The 8,182-nt window shown below is 34.1% G+C and overlaps 1 pseudogene; it reads left to right on the plus strand.

Annotated features, from left to right (window-relative positions):
• The first annotated feature begins 473 nt into the window (after window positions 1-473).
• LOC148166832 (uncharacterized) lies at window positions 474-4,215 on the plus strand (annotated as a pseudogene).
• Window positions 4,216-8,182: the final 3,967 nt, after the last annotated feature.

The raw sequence follows: 8,182 nt of genomic DNA on the forward strand, positions 1-8,182 counted from the left end.
CAACACAAAGTAACAAGTTTCCTGGGAGTACCACCCACGCTTCAACCCCATTTCCCTTAACATTTGAACACGAAAAACCTCCCAGAAACCTGCTAACAATCAAAGCTTTCTCGACCGAAGAACAAATTAACATTTTACATACCTTTTCAACGTTAGCTTACCGGCAACCTTTTTACCCACTTACACTAACGTTTACAATTTAAAAAAAAAACACTAAATGTTAACGCATGCAAAACAAAACTTAAAGAACAAAACAAAACAAACAATGCACGAAAGAACAAAAGCGATACCGCGAAGTCACTACAAAAGAATTGTTTATCAACAATGGCGGCACCACTCCGACAAAAACGACTGCTCTGTTTGGAGTACTAGGCGGAAGTGATCTCCACTGGTCAACATCCCTTTCCGTATCTTCCGCTAGGCGGGAGGGTGGCGATGTCACTTCCGCCCGGCGGCGGCGGTACTTTTAAATTCAAATCGTGCCATTACAATACTATTCAGATAATGTATCGTTTCACAAATTTCCAAATCCCGATAATAGAATACTACGGTTGAAGTGGATGCATGCTTTGAAAATGGGAAAAGCAGTATCACCATACATGCGAGTAAACAGCAAACATTTTCAAGATCAAGATTTTTTCTTTAATCGACGTAAGGTAGTATAAATGGCTAACCCGGGTATTAATTAGTGAAAAAGCGAGATTTCTTAAATTGTGGTTTTTTGGTTGCTAATATTTATAGTTCAGCCAAGTTGGTCTGAGCTACCATAAAAGCATAAAAATTTGCGGGCCACCGCAACAGGACAGCTTCAAAAGATTCTCAAGTGCACATAATGGAGGGTTTATTTGCTCAAGTTTGCACCCTACGATAAGAACAGCATACCTAAACAGGCCAGATGAATCGTCATAAATGACAAAATACCGCAAACTGTCCGGTTGCGGTTGCCGTCTAATTTTTATGATTTTATGGTGGCTCAGACCAACTTGGCTGAACTATACATTCCGGGTTGGTGTCCGGATTAGTACTTCTTAAGAACTAAATCTAAAATCTTAGAAAAATGCGTAGTCGGAATAGTCGCACCCCCACTCCGACTTAAGGGAGAGTTATGAGATGTGACTAATTGAACATATGTGAATGAGGGTGGCTGGAATTAATTACAACAGGTATCTAGAATTAAATTTGCTGTCTTAGACGCAGCTAAATCTATCGGAAGAGTTACAAAATTTGGTTGTGACTTTATTGTGATGTTGAAAACTTTTGAATGAATTTCTGCGGTACCATTTAATGGGAGTTTTTGAGATTGCGTATCCGAGTTCCGTTGCCCGATGAACTCGGAGCAGGCTCGTTTCCCGGATTGTTTTGAGAATTTTGTGGTGTTATTTGAATTATTATAACGTGAATTATTATATTCTTTTTTTCGGCATACATCTATGGTATGACCCCTTATTTTACAATATTGACAAAAACTGTTATTTGGATTTTGAAAGAAATTATTTTGTCGATTTGAATTTGCGAAAGGTCTTTGATTCGTGTTATCAGAATTATAATTAGAATGATTGTTGTGAGACCTTTGATTTGAATTGTTGTAATTGTGATTAGAATGGAAAGAGGATCGATTTAATTTAAAATTATTAGATTTTTGAGAACCTTGCAGTTTAGTTGATTTTTCTTCCTCAACTGCAGCCTCTATAGCTTCATGCAATTCTTGAAATCGCGACGCTATGATAATTAGTTTAATTGGCTCATTTAGACCAGACGGTGTATACACAAAGGCCTTTAACGCTGAATGTTTATTTAACTTTTTGACGTACTGAGACGCATCTGCGCCTTGTTCTTTGATGCACGCATCGTCCAGATCGGATGTCAATTGTACGATTTTATTTGCAAATTCTCGTACCGCATCTTTATTTTGTTTAATACTCAAAAGTTCTGTTTGAATTTGAGCAATTGATCTTTTTTCTCCGAACTGATTCTCTAATTCATTTTTTAGTGATTCCTAAGATTCAAAGTTATTATGTTTTACTAGATCATAAACGCGGAAAAAATTATTTTCAAGTTTTTGGCAACCTCAGCCTCTTCATTGCGTTCTCTGTATAAAAGAATGTAAGGGAATGCTTCCACTGGCCTGTTGAACCTTTGACCATGAAGACCATAGCATGGTCTGCCAGTTTTAGAACTTTTTCACTGCCATTGTCTTGGGAACCTTCCACTGCATCTTTACATTTGTCATAAGACAATAACGGTTGCAATGAAATTTCGTCAAAAAGCAAAATACAATAACGATTCTGCTCGTCTAACGTGCCCACTTGCTTTTCTAAGCTATGAAAAATTTGTCTATTGATGCCGGGATAAAAAGGCACCCTTCGTAGCAGCTGCCTCAATGTTTTTCTTGAAGGAAGTGCAAATATCTTTTGCAACAGCTTGTATCTTTTAGGACTTTGCTTCAATAAAAGCAGTCATAATAATTTATTATTTAAATTAATCCGACGGCCCCTTTTTTGTTTCCCTTGCTGTGTCAATTGACCGAACAAACTCCCAAGTTGTCGGATTAATTTTGTCCTTCATAATTTCCCCTGTTTCAGTCAGATGAATTATTTCGTTTAAGTATTCCGAATTGGACATATTTCGGCTTTCTAAATCTCTTGCCAGATTGAGATAATCTTGCCAGATTGAAATAATCTTTACTAATATTGTATAGCTTCAATTTCCGTGGCGTGAGCTCTGACACTTTTTGGCAGCCGATCTTTCGCAGAATATTGACTCTTTGGCCATTTCCTACAATATTTATATTATAATTTTTATGATTTTGTTGAAGATAAAAAAAAGGGGCAATATAATAAATCTTGTAAGAAATGCCTGAAAACTGTTAACAAAATTTTTCAATCAACAATCTATACAGAGCCGATTTACACGATAATAATTTATAATAATAATTTGTACCTGTGACAAGAAGAGATGATGTAGAGGCTTTAATAGATGGACCAGCTTCAAAGTGCATTGACCCATTACCTAAAGCATAAAACAAGCTAACATAAATATAAGTTAATAATCTACTAAGATGTTTTTAAAAGCAAATGTTGTGCCTTCACAAAGTCTCCCAACGGGTTTGCATGACAAAGAAGTAAACGAAGAAAAGTCTTTGCAAAGACAACAAAGAATTGCAAATCGACACAAATCAATGTAAGCATAGGTTTTAAGTGAAACTGCTTTATTATTATTTTTTCAATGCAGAGAAGCGAGTAGGAATGTCGTGCAAATCGTAGAGGATACACCACTTGTTGAGAGGTAGTTAAAAATTCGAATAGTTTTGTTTCTTACCTATATTTTCATTTTAGTGTTAATACTACTGAATTGGACGCTGCAGAGGCGTTAATTTCTTTGGGACATTTAAATCCCAACAATTTTTCAAATACAGAAGCTAAAGAATTTGATGAAATTTGACATATGAAAAGTTTAAAGACTTTCATTTGTCTGACATTATAAATACATTTGCATATGAAGTCAAAATTTTTTATGAAAAAAATTGTGTTGCTCTCTTTAATGCGCCTCAAGTTAGATATATCACTTACATTTTTAGGTATTTTGCTTGGTGTCAGCTCAAAGCTATTTTCAGCATGTTATAAAAAATGTAGCATTTTTATTGAAAAGTTTCATCCGGTTTCCTACTATAGAAGAAATTCAGTGTAATATGCCACTTTGTTTTAAAAACTTCCCAAATACAAGAATTGTTCTTGATTGTACGGAAATTGAAGTTGAAAAATGTAAGTGCCTAAAATGTAGGATTAGAATGTTTATTCATTTCATAAAAGTAAACATACTGTAAAGTTTTTAATAGGTGTAGCCCCGTCTGGAACTGTAACGTTTTTAAGCAAACCATATGGTGGTAGGGCTTCGGACAAAGCCATATTCAATGAGGAAAATATAATTTCAAAATTTTCTGCAGGTGATGCGGTAATGGTCGACAAAGGATTCTTAATAGACAATGAATGTGCTAAAAAAGGCATTCAACTTATTCGTCCGCCTTTTTTAAAGAAAGAAAAACAATTAACAAAAGCAACAACAATTAACAAAACACCGCAGAAATAGCTAGAGCCCGTGTACACGTAGAACGCTATACTGCTATGTAAATTATTGAAGAATATTAATGATATTTTTATTATTATTGTTGCTTTAACAAACTTGTCAAGTCCAATTTTATCTACGGATAAATTTTAATCTTATAATACTCCCTCTGTTCAGAAAGGGGGAGTAAATCATGCTCAAATTTAAGCTAAATCCATGTTGTATATGTAATCAATGCCATGGACCTCATGAGACTGTATACGATAAATTATACTGTTTTGAGAATTTAATAAAAAACTTAATGTTGTGATATTTATTTATTTCATTGTAGATTTACATATACATGTAACATTTTCTCAAGAAATATTGAGTTTAGTTTCTTCACTAGATTTTGACAAAACATTTCATCTCGATCTACATTCAGAAGATGAAATGTTTTGTCAAAACTACTATATATAACAAAATCACAACCTTGTAGGTTTAACACTACCGTAGAAAGTTGCATTTGGCCCATATAACTGTGCTTTCTTTTTAGTTGCAACCTTCTATCTTCAATTCCAAAATATCCATTGTAGGAAGACACTCTAAAATCGTTTTCGTCGAACCTAACAAAATAATTTTAACAAAGAAGGCTTGTTACAGTACGTTGACTTACCGATAACCGGAAACTTTATTTCTAATAATCGAATTGGTTGTCCATGTACGAGTACTATCCTATCAGGAGAAACAGCCAACCAAGGATTATGTTTGGAGACTACCAACCCACACTCATTACCACCTCATTGCTTGGGAGGCAAGTCTTGTAAGCCTGACGGGAAAATATTTCTTGCTCATTGCCGTATCGGGTAGCAAAGTTTCCTGTTAACGACTTTGGATAAAAATACTTCCTAGATTTCATGTCCCATTCTTTGGCGTACGTAAATAAATTGTAACACCTTGAGCCTACAACCTCATATTCTTATTTACAAACAAAAACTTAAGTAAATATTTAGCTACAAACCAGTTATTCTAAATTGGCGTTTTTTGTGCCAAATTGCTTTGCTCAGGCAAGTTTGTTTACAAACTTCGACGGTGTCACAAGGATACAGTTTATTGAACGTATTAAAACAACATCCTATCAAATTTAAATTGAACTGGGACACACCCATTTGGTCAATTTGCTTCGCTCGGCATTATGGCAAATAGATCTGATCAAGTCATCCCTGCAAAAAAAACACATCAGCAAAAACTTTTAAATAAAAACGTGTTTATATCATAATCAGTTGCTACGCCGTGATGATGCCGTTTATAAAAATTATTTGATGCAACCTGGCTTGGTGTTTAGCAATGTCAACTGTCCCCTTGGCAAGCAATGCAGCTCCTGAATGTGGAACAGCTTTAACAAAATATAATTATTGATTTTAATTTTTAAGATCTACATACATACCTTCAAAACACGTCCAGAGACGATTCTGTCATTTCACATTCAGCGGTAGCTTTTGGGACATGACAGAAGTTGTCTAGTGGAACGACTTCAACAAGTTCTTCCCTCTTTCTTTTGCCCCAAACCTGGGACAGGTCAGTGCAACTTAAGGTGTCAAGATTCACAGCACAAAAAAAATAATGCAATAGTTGATAATTTTAAAATAAATCAACTTACTTGTAAACATACAGCATAGTGGCAACAATGTGTTTACACTTTGCCCCAGCTCCTGCCTTCCAGCTGCAGTAGCACGTCCACTGTTTGTAATCTGGTAGAACATATTATGTATTTGTTATAAGTGTAGTTTTTGCGATTTTTTATTCACCTGAGTAATCGCCAAATCGAATTTCAATTTTATGGGGCACAGCACTGATTTTGGAGGTTAAACATCGCGCATGAACCCTTTGCCCCACAAAAATGCAGTTGCCAATTAAACCGGCTAAATAAAGTCTTTCGCCTTCTTCTAAGAGCCGTGTTTTGGTAACACAAACTTGTACAGCACTCACGTAACTACAAATATTACTAATCGAAATCAACATACTTATACTTAGTTATTTACAAAAAAAACGAAAGTGAAATCAATAGTCACAAATACACAACAACTAAACACTACAATAATCCTAATCTACAGTTCAACACAAAAAATAACCATAAACAGTCACGACATACACTTTATAAACCACGTATAAACTATCCACCACTATTCACTTATTCCTCAAATGTAGTTTAGAAAATTTTCCGCAACGCGGCGCCACTATATTTCGTTCTGCCGAATGGTTGGGTTGAAATCTTTTAATATGTATTCTCTATTCTTTAATTTAGGACACTTTTAATGTAATTAGTGGTCCAAAAACGCCAACGAATGACGACTTTCCAAAGTTGATACTTTAAAAAACGCAAAAAAGTTACAGGCGTTTGACGATGAAAATTAAAATATAATTGAAATATCGGCAGATTAGACGAAAAAATAATACAGTGCTTTGTACTTTAAATGACTAAGCTTTTATCTTCCTTAATTTTAGAAGAAAGAATTTGGAAATGATAGGTTGTCCACGAGTTTTTGAATCAAGTGAACTTTTCTTTGGTTTTGGACATCTTCGATTTTTAAGAAAAGTTGCTCAGAAGACATTCCTTACATAATTTCAACTTAAAATTCTTATTTCGATTTCTTTTAAATATTAAAATCTTTAAATTCGATCGTTAATTATTGATAATGAAATATTATTATTTTGTTCATTTCTGCTAAATAAATGATGTTGTTAATTTTTTAGTTCGCATAAAATTATACTTAATGGGAACTCAAAATTTAAAGTTGAAGGTGGTTTAAAATTGTGTAAGGGAACATGGACAACACTGTATGTACTAAAGAATTCATAGCTCATTTTGGTTCGCCAATTGTTATTATACAAAGTATTACTGCTTGAAAGAACTGTATGTGATAGAATAAAAATTAGAAATTTTTTGTTTAAAAACTCCTCATTTGGTATAAATGAATTTAAAATTCGATTCTAAGCAACTTCTCTTGGATTAATACCTAATTTTTAGATATATTCGCGAAGTAAATTACAAGAAAATAGCTTAATTCAAAAAATCCTAATAGATTGAATTTTCCATATCTGCTGCATTTAGTATCGTGATGAATTTTGCTGTTATTTTTCACATAATATTATATTTTATAATTTTTGTTTTGTTTTATTACTTGTCTCACAAATGGCGTTTCATAGCTAAGTATTTGTTTATTAAATGAGACAATTGTGATGTGACTAGCCGCATATAAGTGATTGTCTTGCTCTAAATTTAAATTCGTATTTCTGGAAGTATTCAACTACTAAGTCAAGGGTCGTTTTTGTAGCCAAAAATATGCCACTTTAAAAAGACCGCGATTTATTTGTGACATAAATGCCTCTTATAATATCCATAAATACAGGATAAATCGCAATATGTCATTAGGTTTTTACATCTCGTGTTCACTAAACCCCATTTTCGAATGACGTCTACTCCTAAGACTAACCATTTAAAAACTTGGTTGATAAATGAAGCTGTAGTTCTATTTTTTCTCCAATTCTTTAGTGGTGGTATAATAACATATTCCTGCTGCCGTGTTATGATAAAGTAATGTTTCTACATTCATCTTTTGAAAATGGTGGGGCTGTCACTTATAGTATTTTAGTGCCACTTTTAGTTCCCTATTGTGGTCCTTGTTTTACACATTTTATAGCTTGTCTGTAAATGCAACTTGAGGGCAACTTTTACGTTCCACAAGTGTCTTGTGAATGTAAAATGGCCTAAGCTTCAATAAACTTCCTACTAAATGGCGGATCGACATGATTTGGACTTGTAAAATTTGTAATGAACCAACAGTATGTATGAAGGACGAGGCGAAGCCAGAGAGAAATTAAGCAAAGGCTATTTCTTTGCGATACGGGGTTTTTACGAGTGAAACAGACATTCTGAAGAAACTGTTAACATAACCAGCGTGAATATATTTTACAACAAAAACAAAACTGACACATTCTTTGATAATGCTGCAACATGGAAACCTTTCCGGTTGTTCTCCGTCCGAGCCATAAGGCTAGCAATGCATTATTTGCATTGTTACAAGGACCTTGCTACCTGCCAACTCATATTTTGTGTAGCAAAAATAAAAATTGAAGTTTT

This window comes from Gnatocerus cornutus, unplaced genomic scaffold, assembly GCF_029298725.1.
Source record: "Gnatocerus cornutus isolate USDA-ARS CGAHR unplaced genomic scaffold, icGnaCorn1.1 Chromosome12, whole genome shotgun sequence".
Lineage (NCBI taxonomy): Eukaryota > Metazoa > Arthropoda > Insecta > Coleoptera > Tenebrionidae > Gnatocerus > Gnatocerus cornutus.